This window comes from Pleuronectes platessa, chromosome 16 (assembly GCF_947347685.1).
Source record: "Pleuronectes platessa chromosome 16, fPlePla1.1, whole genome shotgun sequence".
In the NCBI taxonomy this organism is placed as follows: Eukaryota; Metazoa; Chordata; class Actinopteri; order Pleuronectiformes; family Pleuronectidae; genus Pleuronectes; species Pleuronectes platessa.
In genome coordinates this window covers 14179530-14196136 of record NC_070641.1, presented here as the reverse complement: position 1 = coordinate 14196136, position 16607 = coordinate 14179530, and positions in this window count along the sequence as shown.

The window sequence follows — 16607 nt, the reverse complement described above, 5'->3', positions numbered from 1 at the left end:
ATCTCTGAAATAAAGTCACATTTCCTTTCCTCCGCCTGCCTCCAACTCAGTTTTATGTTTTAGCATGAATGTGCCTGGAGACAGTTCTTTACCCATTAACACATAAGAACAGTCAAATATTGTTTTGTTGCCACATTATAAAACAATTGCTTTCATTTCCTGTCCTTGTATGTTGTGCCACCGTGTCAAATTGACTTGATTTAAAATAAACAGTGAATGCACCCATAAATGCATATTTCAAATGACGGAGATAGCACCTGACATTATAGCCGGAACGTTCTTTTGGACACAAGTCGCTGACGTACAAACCTAATGTGCCTCCTGTATTAAACGGCGGAAGAACACGGTTAGTGGGATGTTGTTTTGCTCACACCTTGGCCTCTGACAAAGACGTAATCCTGAGGGAGGTGGATGCGAGTCATTAGCCGAGACGTGTGCAAGCGACGGGGGGGGGGGGGCTGAACGTTTCCTGGCAAAGGTGTGAGGGGTCAACAGGTCTCAGAACTCTGTATGCTGAGTGACACACGTACAGGAGAGGGCTCATCTTTGTGCAGCCTGCATCCGTGACAGTTGACCTTGTTTCGATACAGCAGCGAATCACAGTTGTGCTGTGGTGGAATATTTTTGAGCCAATTTACTCAAACTCATATTGTCCAGGAAACACGTGAGGACAGAGACTTAAATGTGACCTGCGGGTTAGGGTACACAGGGAGGGAGTCAGGTAGTATCCTAAACAAAGATCATGGGGGGGAAATAAGCTCCCAATGGTAGATCTGCTGGTAGAGAAGGAAACTGACGAGACAAACTGGAACGGAATTAAAGGATTAGGCAGACTACATATCCAAAGTTAACAAGACACGAGTAAAACTAATTAAGATGAGAGAGGTCATCAACATAGTGAAGGAAACCAAGCTGTGTCCCAGTTCAGGACGAATAACCATGAAGGTCGAACTGGTCTACAGAGGATTTCCTCATCGCTCCAGCAGCTCGACTATTTCTATTGCTGTTGCCTAGGAACAGAGCTGAAGTTGGACAGGACGAGAAAGTTTGAATGCTTCTTGTTTTTAATGTACTGTTGGTTATTCTGTTGAGTCATAACTCAAGTGTTGGACGTCTCCTTGCCTACCAGCACCATTACCTAACGAATGCTGGGATTGGTTGATTTGGGAAGGATCAGACGTTTGGAGCCTTTGTTTCTCCAGAATGGAAGGATGCATTAAAAGGAACCTTGGAAATGGGACAGTCTAGTTGTGCTGCTGATAAGTAATCAGCCTTCAAATGCGGCCTCTGGAGGTTGCAGCCCCTAAATCATTCTTATGAAATTTGACTGTACTAGCATATGGATGATCCTTTTATAGATGTATTACCTATATATGTACATTTATAAGAAGCAGTTTAATAATTTAGAAGGTCACAGTGGAGCTATGGTTTAATCTAATCACCACATTTTTAGCTCATCATACTTTCTACAGCAAACACTTACAGTAGAGTAAACGATGGAAATATCATGAAGCTGATGTATGTAATAACATACAATGATAAAGTACAAATACCTCAAAAGAGATTTCACCTCTAATCTTCTATTCAGTGTGACAACCATTTGTACATCTCCACCAGATACACCTAAAAATACTGTTTACACATTGATGGTGGGTTGTATTTCCTCTGGACAAGTTCATTTGTTTGAATTTCTCTAAATGCATTGTGCTGATTACATTTCTGTACTTTTATTATTTTAAAGCGGGACTTTTACCGGAGTATCTGTTCCACCACTGTCAGTTGGATCCACTTTTCCCCCTGTGATGAGTTCCCTCAAGTGCTGTTTGCCTTCTGTAAACCAACGTTAACTACAACCTCTCATGCTTGTATCATCGAGAAAAATAAACTTGAGATGTTTTTTATGCATTTGAAGGTTGTAACTGGGCTAATTTACCACCGTGTTTGGTTTTGCAGTTCAGCGCTGGTGCCTCTTGTTGGATTTGAATGGGTTCGGCTAATGAGGTGCACTTTGTGTTGCCGTGCAGCCAGATGTGGCCAAAAAAGGTGAAGGAATGTGGCGTCCTCTGTGTGAGCCCATGTTCCCCACCGCGGGCTCTCGAGGACAGTCATTCAGGTACGGGAGTGGTTGCAATGGAGGACATGATTGCCTTTCGCCGCCGAACATCAGCCGCTCTCATCGCCGGGGTTATTTGCATTTTTTTCGCCGATGAAAAAGTCTCAGGGGAAAGAATGAAACAAGCAAATGATCCGGTGGAGATGGCACTTGAGAGATACGACAGGGACTGAATGGGAACACTGCCGGTGCTTATCGGGTACAGCCAGAAGAACATGATTGGGGAGCGACTCGCAGGCTAACAAGGCGGAGGTACACATGCTGCAGAGCCTTGGTTCCCGTGGCTCGTCACAACAGAGCTGGGTCCATTAATCCCTCTCAGGCGAGAACGTAAACCCTCTTAAATCTGTAATTGATTAATTATCCCTGCTTACATTCACTTTCACAAAAGACACTCACACTGCGATGAGGGAAAATATCAAAAACATGAGCAAGGGCCTGTTTGTGTGTGTGTGTGTGAACAGTAAGTGTGTGTTAAAGGCTTTTTATGACCGCCTTAGGTAGCGAATGAGTCACCCCTGATATCCTTCAACAACAAATCAGTGGACAGAGAGTATATGAGAAGGGATTACAGGATGTTAATTTTTGCCATCTTTTCACTAGCTTCCAGCGCTGGATGATATTTCCCAGCAGGCACCACAGCTCTCCTGCAGCTTGTGTGTTTACAGAGGGCAGCAGCTCTCAGCCTGCTCTGCGTAGATGCTGCATGCGTGTGTGGGCAGGAATCATGTTTCCTCACACGGCCGCTCACTTTGCCAGACGGATCATACGAATGCACAGTAAGCGGTACGCTGTGCATTCTGAGTGACCTTCTCCGAGTAATTTTTCCTTCACATCCTTTCTATAATCACATTAATTTCCTTCCAATCACATATCAGAATGAATATGAATAACCCTGCCTAAAGGAATAGTTGGACGATTGGGGAAACATGATTATTAACAGTTTAATCTATGCACTAAGGGAAATGTAACCATTTTGTGGAGGGATGTGGGCTTTATATAGTTTTTAGTACAAGTTACATTTTTACTTTAGAGTTGATCTCAAGCTGATTTTTACCCTGAGACTTATAAGCTGTCTCCCCTGATTTCAATATCTATGTTTTCTTCAGTATTTGTTAGTTAGCAGCATTATACACAAACTACCAAGTAGATTATCATGAAACTTAGTAGAAGGCTGTGGAATGGGTCAGGGAGAACCCTATTGACATGTGGTGCAGATTAAGATCAGGGGGCTGATCCAGTAACTTTTTTTTTTACTTAAAAAGTTGAGCGATGGGGGTGTTTCACTGATTTCCCAGGGAATGATTCATGGATCTCGATAAAGTCTGGGACTGTTGGGCCTGGGTGGAGGTATGTGCTCTCGGTGCTATAACTCTTTATGCTAAGCTAAGTTAAGCTAACCAAGCTCCTTCAGATTCACATCAGAGATTTGAGTGGGGTTGATTTTCTCATCAATCTCAATCTGTCAGAAGATTAATAAATAAATTAACAAGTCATTTAACTGCAAACACTCTAAGCATACAGATATTGAATTCACGTTAGGTTGATATATTTCACCTCCACATCTTTCCGTGCTCCAACTTATCCAGGGCTGATGTGAATTTTAAAAGAAAGCAATTACACAGTCTGAACAAAACTTTGCTTTTTTTCATCAAATGCTGTTTCACGCCTTTAAAAGTGCACTTCCATAAGAGCATCCTTTTGCAAATAATACATATTCATGAAACACTTTGGGCAAAGCCACTTTTCAGTGGCCCTGCTTGCGTCTGGATGAAAAAGAAAAGGGTATCATCTCACCGCTAATTATTCTGCCGCCCTCGCTGCCCTGCCGCTGTTTTCATCAGTGTCTCTTTTGTGAAAGTGTTGGATTGAAAAGAGCGCTTGGCAGAGTCACCTCGCAATGTCCACCACAGCGGGGCAAAAGATTAATTACATCTTAGCAACAACTTTCTCTCGCCCCTGTTGCCCCAAGATCCAGATGACAACAAAATGAAAACATGCAGAATCTAACAGAGGCTTTAGCTGACAGGGCAATCATCTCGTCAGGGCTAGCGCCGGTGCCACGGCACGATCGACACTGTTGACACGGGAGCACCGAGGGGAAAGCAGAGCCGAGGCATTCTTTAAACTCATATAAGGAAGAAGGCTGTGAGCGTCTGAAGTGGAGGTTTAGGGTGAGGATTGCAGAATGTACGCTGGTTGACCTTTATCTAATGAAATGCAGATGAGGAAGCCTGAGCTACACTACAAACATTCTAGAAAAACTAAAAGGTCACCGGAGCTGGCTCATTTCGGAGGCACTTTAGATGATAATTCAAAGTGTAAGCCTTTGTCTAATTATGTACTTTGTACGTTGTGTATAATTGTTTTGCAAATAGTGCACTTAACCCCTCAAATACTTAGAGTTTAGTGTGACATAAAATGTAAAAATAGAACGCATAGTACCACTTACTGTCAGGAGAGAAAACAGTTGATGTCCGGTGCTGGTATTCATGCATTACAGCCTAATAATAATAATTATAATAAGCACTATATTCTCTTTTTCCCCCCAATTTATTACCAGGTGGATTTTTCTCTTTTAAAACTAAAACCGCACTTTATGGTTTAAGAATGAAAGTGCACTTTGAAGCTCTTTTCCCTTTTATTCTTAGAGGGGAATAAAATGTAAATAATTAATTTCTCCCTTCATCTATTAATGAAAAACTTCAAATGTATACTTAATATCAAAGGTTACTTGCAATCCGGCAGCTGCATTTGTTGGAAAACAGACGTATTCGTCAAAACATTGTTTTTTTACACTTCATATCATAAACATTATGCATATTCGTTTTTTTTCTTTGTTTAAATTCCTATAATGAAAAGAGTTTCTTCCATGTCCGACACAGAACAAGCACATGATTCAGCCACAGAGTAAACAGCTGAAAATCTCCTGTTACATTTTTAAGTTACAGCTACAAATAGACGTCAAGGAACAACAGGCTCCTTAAATACAAGCTGAATTAAATTTCACACACTCATAAATATCAGTTCTCTTAAAATCAATATTCATGATTTAATATCTGTGAAATCAGGGAAAATGTCAAAAAAAAAACACCCCCAATCTCACAATGTCAAAGAATGGGAAAAAACTAAATATCCTGTATCCGCCCTCTGACCCATTTCCTGTAATCTGTTTTTGTGCAATCTTGCTTAAAAATAAACCAACAAATACAACGTACTTTAACATTCTCTCCTCCTTTGGGTAACTACAGGCCACAGTCAGAACGAAATTGAAGTTTGCACACTTCTGAAATAATGGCTCTTTTATAATTGTTGAGTAATCGTTTATTTAACCTGGCAGTATTGTCATGCTGCTCATCAGGGGCGGTTGCGTGGCTCCGTGGAGAAGGGCGGCCCCGTGGCTGTGGACGTCTCTGTTTCCGCAGATGATGTAACATGGCTCTAAATTAGGAGGAGCTCTTTGTGTTTCTAATTCAAAGCGACTCAGAGCTGACCATGCGGCATCATGCCTTTAAGGTTAACTGGTTCGACCTGAATATTAGAAGCGGCAGCTCTGTGGCGTTCACGGCGTGGCGCTGCATGATAGATGTGTGTTACTATCATGTGCCGGTCTGATGTGTTTGGCTGACCACATCATGTAACTCTGTCTCCTGGAAACTGCATGTACATATCATTTGTAACAGCAAACAAGTTTTGGAGGAAAGAGAATGCCAGATGATGTTATTCATCAAGATAATGAAAAAATGTTGATAATTACTATAACAAATATGGTCAATTGCAAGATTTTGTACCTGCACATCTTAAAATGGTTTACTGCAATATATCATTTCAATTATAGCCTGATTAAACTTATATGCTCCATTATATAGGTGCTTACGTTTAGGGAAATTAAGGGGAGGAGCTTGGTTTAGTACAATAAAGCAGCTTCAGCCACTGAATGTAAAATACAGCTCAAATGAAAGTCCTCAACAGTGAGGTTTATAACAGATCTGTTGAAGCAGATGTGAGGGGAGTTGGATGAACGTGCTGAAACTGCAAGAGATTCAGAGCAGCCAGAAATCCGACTGATGATACGACCTCAGCTGCTGTGATTCTCCTCAAACTGCACTTTAAACGATGATGATCTGAAAGAAGTACAGCACTTTGGGATTTAGAGTCAGACGTTACAGTGTCTGCCACGATCGGGCCCACGCTTGCAAACCAGTTAAATGAACTGCCCTGCTGTAATCATGTGACACATGCCTTGCTCTCCACAATCCTCTTTCATACGCACCCTCCCAATATGGTGGTCTATTCAAGCTCTGAAGATTTCCCATCTCTCCCTTTTCTTCAATTCTTCGACTTGTCTGGCTGAAGCTTGAAAACCTCTACTTAGCTGAGTCACATGACATTTTAATTATTCCCACGGACTTTTAATAAAACACCATCTAAGTCCCAAAAAACAAATGGAAAATCAAGGTTATCAAACCTGTACAGAGTCGGTTTTCATCAACTCAAAAAGTTGGATGATCCTTGTGTGTCAATCTGAAGTGTAGCCGACAAAAAGAAGAAGTGAACAGAAGCTTGATCGCCCTGGTAGAGATGCCCCGTGCAGGTCTCAGCTCCATAGTACAGAAATAGTAAGGTAGCTAAGGCAACATAACACCCGCAGATTAACCATTTGTCAGGTCTCTCCCAGGTGATTTGGTCGCAATGCACCACCATACATGATGGTTAACACCCTCAACGCGGTGCCACCTCATTTAAAACCCCAGGAATCACCGACTCCCACATACACTTCCACACATGAACGCACAGAACACACATGTTATTTGTGCTCTGCCTGTTTGTGGTCAGAAAGGCTCCGCATGGCCGGCAGATGTTCAAGCAATGGATTGGCAGCGACAGTCATCACCGCGATGTGAGCTGCTCGCACTCCATCCTCCTCTCCTCTCAGTGGACATGGTTAATCAGCTTCTGGCCGTTATCCTCCTCCTCTTCTTTTTTCCGCCGCTCACTTCTTGGACCGCTCATCTAATTCCAGTCAATCTGCAGCGAGGTGCGCATCACGGCGTTTCCTGCCCCGGCGCAGATTTATTACAACCTGCCTTCCCAAGATAACTCCCTGCCTCTTCCTCTCCCCTCCTCCCGTTCCCACCACCACAACACTCCCACGTGCCTCGCTAACTCCACGCTGGGGAGGCGGGCTGTCACAGCTGTGAAAGATTTTGACGTCAGGTTACGTGTTCAGTCAGCTGTATGTGGAGTATGGAAACCACAGGGTCTTAGGAAATGGCTGTTTTGTCAGGATGAGGGTTCTTGGGAACTGACACACTGTCCAGCAGATGGAAACCCGCAGTGACAGTGAGAAAAGATGCAGAGAGCCGAACAGAAATAAACACTTTTACATTTATGTAATCAGCGACAATGAGATATTCCTCTCTTTACCACTTTGATTTGGTTTCATTTGAAGTATGTATAGTTTTATCTCATAAAAGACCAAATAACAAAACAATAAAAGTAAAATTCCGTGATCAATGTTTCCATTTTCTAGACTGCTTAAACTTTGAGGGTCGCAGAGCTGGAGCCAGTCCTAGCTGAATACCGTGCACAGGTCGTCAGTGTATCGCAGCATCGACATACAAGGACAAACAACCATTCACATTCACACCTACAGTCTCCAATCGACCTAACCTCAGTCTGCATGTCTTTGGACCGTGGGAGGAAGCCTGGAGACAAGAACCCACGCAGACAGGAGGAGAACATTCTAACTCCAAACAGAAATATCCAATTTGAATGATGTTGCAAAGCTGAGGTTTTATCTCGGAACGGCACAAATGGGAGTGAAAAACAGTGTTTGAGGAGACACTTTGAATCTCTCCTATCTGTCCTTTGCAGAAAATGTTCCGCCTTGCCACACACGGCGAGGTTCCTCCGATATTTCAACATCACGAAGCGCGATTTAAGGACAGAGTCTTTTTAAAACATATTTGTCTGTACCACTTTTAATTGAGATTAGAATCACTCGCCATCTGTTTGCTGCGCTTGATAGATATTTTGGGTAATTTTGAATCACCCTGTAAAGCAGTCCCAATGAGAGATGCAAGCAGGCGTAGAGGGCAATATCTAAAGGGGACCGATTTCACACACACAGCTTTAACCCTCTATATAATGTAATTTGACGTTAGCGTGCAGATTCCACCCCTTGAGGGGAAAAAAGTGTTTATGATGATATAGGGAAAATATGCAAATACAGAATCTCACCAATTACCTTCTATAGATTTCTCCTATATGAGCACATTATGGTGATATTAAAGAAATTGTGTCCCCTTGCAACTCACTCAGACACAACAAACACACACACACACACACACACACACACACACACACACACACAAACACAGACATCAACCCCCTGACTGTTTCTAATCACTCAATAACTTAGATGAATGTTCCATTTCTTTCCAGCTATGCTTTTTGAGAAAATGAGAATCGACACTGGTTTATCGTTAATATCAGTGAACGCTGATGATCGTGTCTCCCCAACTGAGAAGCTGCATCTCTAATTGCACAACATCGTGTTAATGGGGGATTTGGGATCATTGAGCATATTCAACAGCAAGACTCCCTGAAGCCATTTTGAAGAGTAATTAGCGAAATTCTGTCAATCCTTAACAAAGTTGAACCCCGACTGCAGTTACCTTAGAGAAAAATCCACACAAACACGGGAAGATCATGCAAACTCCACATAGAAAGACCCGACTTCTTGTGGTGAGGAGAACACTGCACAACCAAAATATCAGATTTAGCAGTATTTGCTTGTAGAGAGTGTGGAATTAAAAATGTTATGGTCATATTTGGGTTTATGATTAAGAATTGAGAAAGATTATGTCTGTTGTCAACCACAGACAGGACTCAGACTGAAAACATCCCTGATCCCTCCATTCAACGTCCAAGCACTTAATTCCACAATCCATCCAAAGCACATTTGACTGATGTGGGGCATGAATGTAGTGTTTTGTGCACTCAAAAAATTAAGTTGCCGAACATAATCCAGGCTGTGATTCAATCAGACAACAAAGAGATTGGGAAAACTATTGAATAATCTATGAATGTACTTCAACTTCCCTGAGGGAGAAAAATGGTCCTAAAAATACACTTGACTAAAAGACTGAGAGAAGATCCATGTCAGACACGGCTGCGTGAAGAGTTATGACTGAGCGGTCACTGTTCACTGGAGGATTTGGTGAAAGGTCCATCTTTATGAAGCTTTGTCTTAAAGGACTGTGGAGGGCGAGCAGGAATCAGACAGATGCAGACATTATCTAGAAAGGCGCCCCAGGCATTTTCGTTTTTGTCTTCCTAAGAGGTTTATGTAATTTCCGTCTCACACTACTCTTTGTGTTCACTTACGATTTCATGTTGGATAATCAAGTTCACGTCGTGCGCAGAGCAAATGGCTGTTGGCTGTTTTTCTTTTTCTTTTTTTGTTATAAGAAGCTGGAGTTGTTTTTTAAATCACGCGTCTCAGGAGCATGGGCAACTGGGACGTGAAGCCGCTTCTATTATGTTTAAATTGAATCTGTAAGGCAAACAGCCTTCAGTCTCCTGAGGCAAACTAGCTGATCCACAAAGTGATGGTGTGATAGAGTGAGAGAGAGAGAGAGAGAGAGAGAGAGAGAGAGAGAGAGAGAGAGAGAGAGAGAGAGAGAGAGAGGGTCCAAGTCTGTGAATGTCTCGGGATGCTCCGTCACCCCTGAACACTGCGGATTGGAAACACTTAAGCTCGGGGCAGGACATTAATGCCATGCATCCATACAGGGCTGGAGGTGCCCAAAGATAACTGAGTGATGGAAGTCAAAAGATAGTGGCCTGATTCTGTCCACAATCAAGTGGCCTGACTGCATCATATCTGAGCGTTTCCATTACGGAGCTCCTGGTTCCCATGGCCCCTTAGACCGCCGGGTGATGAAAGCCTCACTCACAGCAGGGACCTCTTCAGAGCCGACAGTAACTCTAGTCGGTGATCAGTCAATCAAACTCCACATGAAGCAATTAACCGGCCAAGATTACTTTCTAATATTTAATTTGGTTCAACCTGCATATCCTTTATTCATTTGATTGGTGGCGGCTTCTTGATAAAATGGAAATCAGCACATGAATTTTTAAGAGGGAAATCCTGCTTGTCCTGTTCTGCCAGAAGCAGCCGGAGCGACCGCTTTATTTTTAGCCTCGTAGCAGAACTCGCTCTGATTAAATGCGACAATCAGTGCGATAATAAATGCAATCTAGTTTGACGTGTTCACACCTGTTTAATGGGGATTGCATATGTGAAGACTTTTGTAGGAAATGAAGGAAACGCTGCAACTGAAGATTGAGTGAATTGGGAAATGTGAAGAGTTGTGACAAACAGCTTTTTTTTAATCCTTTTTTTCAGTACTTAGTTTTGCTTTTATGGCCTTTACCTTGACATCTACTTATAATGTATATAGGGATGTATCCACTTCCTCCCACTATCAAGAAATTAAGGAGTGATCAGGGGATGGAGCTGCGGAATCGAGAAACACATGCTCGACCAATCGTGGCATTCATGACTTTTTTACGGTGGCCCTGAAAGCTCAACGAACGGCAACTTAAGAAAACACATGCAAGTTGACAAAACACCAGCAAAGTAAAAAAACATCTTCATCAATTTCACAACACAACACAACACATTACAGCAACGCGCTGCAAAAAGAGAAAAGCGCTGCAAATACCGGAACGAGCTGCAAATAGAGAAACGCGCAGCAAGAAGCCAAACGCGCAGCAAGAAGAGGCCACAACACAACGGAAGTGTTTCCAGGGGACAGCTAAAAGTGATGGACATTGCTGCCAGAAAAACTTCCAATACACCATACAAATTCGGTTCCACACAGGGTTCGGCCACCCGCGGCTCTTCGGCCCCTCTGCAGTGGCTGTACAGTACAATGTTGTGCATATGTTTCGCGAACGCTGACCTTAACGAATCAGTTTTCATATTATTAACGTGAACGTAACGATGTGACGTGAGTGAACGTCACGTACATCACCTTATCAGGCCATCATGAAATACCAGGAGCTGGCGAGTGTGTGTGTGTGTGTGTGTGTGTGCGTGTGTCCCCCGGCGCTCCGACCCCGCCCACTCACTCGGAGAGAGCCACAGTGAGCTCTGATCACGGAAGATGTTCGATCTAGAGACATGTCGTCTTCTCCTGTTAAACTGAATAAACAGCGCTAACAAGCAAGCCCCTGTTTGTGAGGCAATATATTGTCCATAGTGTGCAGGGGTAGGAAACCTTTACTATCAAAAGAGCGAGTGGGCGGGGTCGGAGCCCCGGGACCCGGGACCTATATACAGTCTATGCCCGGGACCGGAGCACTCGCTACACACACACACACACACACACACACACACACACACACACACACACACACACACACGCACACACACACACTCGCCCGTTCCTGGTATTTCATGATGGCCTGATACGGTGATGTACGTGTACACATCGTTACATTCACATTAATAATATGAAAACTGATTCGTTAAGTTCAGCGTTCGCGAAACATATGCACAACATTGTACTGTACAGCCGATGCAGAGGGGCCGAAGAGCCGCGGGTGGCCGAACCCTGTGTGGAACCGAATTTCTATGGTGTATTGGACGTTTTTGTGGCAGCAGTGTCCATCACTTTTAGCTGTCCCATGGAAACACTTCCGTTGTGTTGTGGCCTCTTCTTGCTGCGCGTTTGGCTTCTTGCTGCGCGTTTGGCTTTTTGCAACGCGTTCCGGTATTTGCTGCGCGTTTCTCTATTTGCAGCTCGTTCCGGTATTTGCAGCGCTTTTCTCTTTTTGCAGCGCGTTGCTGTAATGTCTTGTGTTGTGTTGTGAAATTGATGAAGATGTTTTTTTACTTTGCTGGTGTTTTGTCAACTTGCATGTGTTTTCTTAAGTTGCCGTTCGTTGAGCTTTCAGGGCCACCGTACTTTTTATCCCGTTTCTATAACATCAAATTACTAATTAACTTATCAAAAATGAACGATTGATCATACGTCATTGTCTAAAATGACATAAACCATCTTTGAGAAAAATGTGATGTTTACCGTAACGTTTTAGTTTGATACGATGTTCCGAATATGGTTGATGCAGGGTTTATGACATCGACTCCATCCAGCCACTAGGGGGCGATCGAGCTGTCACGTCGTTAATCTTTGTATACGGTTTCAAGCGTCATGGATTTCAAAGAAAAACAAACCTAGATTGTGGAAAAAGTCTGAGAACTGGAACCATGAGAGTAATACACACTCTCCAGGTGGTGACTATTGTTCACTACAGCATCACGCAGGTGATCGCCAGCAAAAATAATCAAGTAAATAGATGGATTATCCTCATATTAGGTTCATTAGTGAGTCCAGCAAAAAAAAAACTGGGGGTTCGCCACTGGACTGCACGTCTCTGTAAAAAGTATGATGGTCGTCCGGTGTGGAGTAACAAATGAGAAGCTGTCAGAGAAGATATAGTGCAGCTTGCTCGTTCCTTGCCAAGGCGCCCAAGTGCTGGCTGTTGACGATTGATGAACTCCTAAAAGCCATCACAACAATCCACTGGCACTGCGAGGGCTCCACCAAGGAAATAAATGGACGTGCGGTTTGAATGAATGCTGTAATCAACAAGGGGGTTACATAAGAGGAAACTTGATGTCCCTTTTACTCTTGGAGCTCAAACCACTACATCCCTTCAACAGATGTTCACTCTTTCCCCCATCTCATCAGAGATATTTGCTGTCTGGCTGCAGGCGAGTCGGTTTTCACTTTGCTCCAGGATCCTGCTCGTTTTGCACGTCTCCCTGCAGAGACGACGATCAGCGATGAGGCAGACCGCTCAATGAGAAGAGATGTGGTGCTCGGGACGTGCTGGGTTATAGCTGTGAACTGCCAGCAACACATCGTTTACCGCGCACCCCAAGAAGCACGTCTCTTTTTATCGAGCGGTAACGTCGGCCTAATCACTGATCATCATCTCTGTAAATCCACGGCTACTTAAGCTTCACCCATATGCTGACTTCCTCACTTACGAGTGTGGTCCCATCTCTTAGCATTAAAGACTCCCTGGCACTACAGAGCAATTTGTATCTCCCAGTAAGTACACTTAACACATTATGTGATCGCTGGGTTTTATGGCTCCACTCACCAAGATATGAGAGCGGCAGCAGCGAGTTCATTAAATGTAGTTGCCTCCAAGTATAACTACAGTTTAACCACCAGGCGTCAAGGCTCTATCGGCGGCCATGTTGATCACCGTTGGTCTGTGATTTGTACCAGATCTCCTGATTCCCCGAGGATAAACCCGAATGACATAGTTCATTCCCAAGTTTTTCTCGCGCCGCCACAATGTCGCCATTTATGATTCTGTGGGAAATGACTCAACGACTTATTATGCCCCAGGGTCGGACTTTTATTTAAATATGTGCCATTGTTATATAAACAAAACAAAGCAGTTGTAAGATGCAAAGAAAGATATAAGTGAACACTGTTGATGAGATAGAACAAACAGCAAATAAAACATGCAAACACTTCCTGTTTTTCTCTCTGATTTGACCACATCAGTAAAATACGGAGGCAGGACATATAAAATCCACAGTGTTTTTTGTTTACAGCGAATCAACACCGGCGTCTTTCCAAGTTGTCAGTATGGCTCCTCTTCGTCGTCCTGAGATTTTTGTATTCTTCCAATTTTGCATCCGTCATGTGTCGTCAGCACACCCACTCACTCACTGTGAAACTTACAGATATTTTCATGCTCTATTTTCTTATGGTTGGACCTGAAACAACTGGACAACTTTCATAAAATGTCCGGCCCAACAGACAAATAGACTAGCGTGACTGCAAAAACAAAAAGCAGAACATTGACTCATGTCTGGCAATGATCTAGTCCATCCATCACTCTCAGGTTTGTGTGGTTTAGAAAGTAATAATCTCTATAGATGCACATGCGCGTGTTTATTTTCTCCTATGGGAAAGTGTAATCTGATGCCTGTTCATCACCTTTGAGGAGCAGATGATTGCTGATTCTGTGAAGTAGTAACAGAGTGACTAGGTAGTGTTGACAGAGAGTGAAAGTGCTCCTTTATCCCACTGCAGGTGGGACCAGGGATAAAAGCGTGGATGCCTCGGATGAGCAGACTAATATTTATTACTCCTCAGGTTACAGAGGCTTACAGAAGGGCTGCAGATGCCAGCCACAGAGAGGCTGGGAACTGACAGAGGAGTCTGTGGTCAGAGGATGTGGCTTTGTGGTACAGGGGCAATGGCCAGTTTCAAAACCAGGGGTCTTATAGATGGATTACAAAGAGAACGCAATGGAAATTTTGCTTTTTTCAATGTCACGATGCACGATTTCCTCTGTTTAATGAATAAAGAGAGGGTATCAAGGCAAAGGAAAGAAATACAACTTGTGAAGTCAAAACAAAATGATTTATAGCAGCTGTGAGACGCCGAAGGTGTTTCAATTCTGAGTCAAGACAGGTTTGACCTATGAGGTTTGACTTTTGAGTCTTACATTCAAAGGATTTAAACTTTTTCATCTGTGAATGCCACTAAGGCGGTCAGAGGTTAAATCCTGTACGACCAGATGCAAGTGAAGCATCTGACGGATATAAGACATACACGGATAACCACTCTGCAGAGCCTCTCAGTCAGGCTGTCACCGACTGCAACACTCCTCTGCCCCGGGTGGAACCGCCGGCTCCGCGGATTTAGCGCACTCGTGGGCCCGGGTACATGTTGAGGATAAATGAGCAGACACGAATTCAAATCAGGCAAGAAACCACCTGTTTTGTAAATGAGCCCACGGAATCCAGCAGGTAATCATAAACTCGCTGGATTGTTTGTTTACATCGGGTGTTCAGGGTTACATTATGCATCAGTCGTCACCGCCGAGCAAATGAATGTGCAGGAAACCTGGGGGAAGAAGCTATTAATCTCCCGCCAGCCTCTCTTCACTGGAGCTGTTTCTTCACCGTAAAAATGCAGCAGGTAGCACAACAGCGTGACGCTAATGGAGCCTCACGCTAGTCGCTCACCACTCTCTACTAATGGTCAGACACAAGCGGCATATCGAGTACTCTTGCGAAGTCTCCACCAAGGTCATTGAGGTGGTCATGAAACCTTAAACAGGAAGTTACATTTGGTCCTTCAGGCAAGGGGTGGACCCAAGGAGGTGACACTGTAATAAAAAGGTCATGGACTGGTCAGAGAGTCCCATTAGGAAGGTCGCCCAGCAGTCATGACGTCCTCCTCTGCTCGCCAGGCTGATTTTATTGATCTCTGTCGGCATGAAAATCCATTTCCAGGGCATTGTTCTTCAATTGCGGTGGTTTATCTTAACGCTTTTACGTCCGGCACAGAGCTTTTAATGATGTAGTCTGGCTAATAGAAAGACAAGCTGTTCAACGGGGAAGAATTATGATGCCGGTGAAGTTTAACACCCAACAAGGATGACATCACTTCCTTACAGTTTTAAAAGTAGAAGTGCTGCCTCCATATTACAGGCTGAATAAACAGAGATTAGTGCTATAATGATTTACTGACAAACACTGTGGGTGTTCTGATTTTTCACAATGTAAGCCTGTGTTACCCATCATGTCGTAAATAATTGTTTGTATATGTATATAGACAAAATCATCCAGTTTGGGCGAAGAGACACAACACTTGGTTAACCTGAACCAGTGCCCATGGGTTGTAACCATTGAGCCACCAATCAAAGCCAAGAAAATGTGAATATTTTGACCCAGTATCAGGCCGTTAACAACACTACTGACGATATTTTGTGGACGGATATTACAATAACACAAAAACAACTAAAAAAGCATATTGGGACTTTCAGCTTTGAACTTTCAGCTTTGAGCATGGGCTGAGTATTTCATGCAGATAGGTTATTACAGGTCAAAAATACAGTGTTGCATAAACAAATTTTGAATGAGCACATGTGTAGACCAATGTCACAAAGCTGGAGTGACAGCATGTTTATATTCTGCTATCATTGGTCATATATAATGGGATTTTTTTCTCTCTCTCAGTCCCCCTGACAGTAAAGCATAAAATAAAACATGTCGCCTTTGGGAGAGAAGAGGACAATTTGTCCTCCTGTAGGCTGCCATAAACATTTTCGCCCCGACACCTCACTCTGTCTGCACTCGATCATCTGACTTCATCATCCGCGAGGAAATGATTCAGGCCCACAGGATGCAACCAGCATCTGACTAACTGTGAATAGACAAACATCAAATTGTGGAAAGACGTTTAGCTTTGCAGAGTAATACTAAGGTATAATAATATACAATACACGTTTTGAGTTATGCCATGGTGGAGTTTATATAGCGCAGCTTTTTTGTCCATGTTATTGGTTTTGAAAGCTGCTATAAGAAAAGGTCAAGTCCGCTGTATTAAGCGTTTCTGTATCTGACAGGCTGCTGAGATCTGGAAGGGAGGAAAACTAA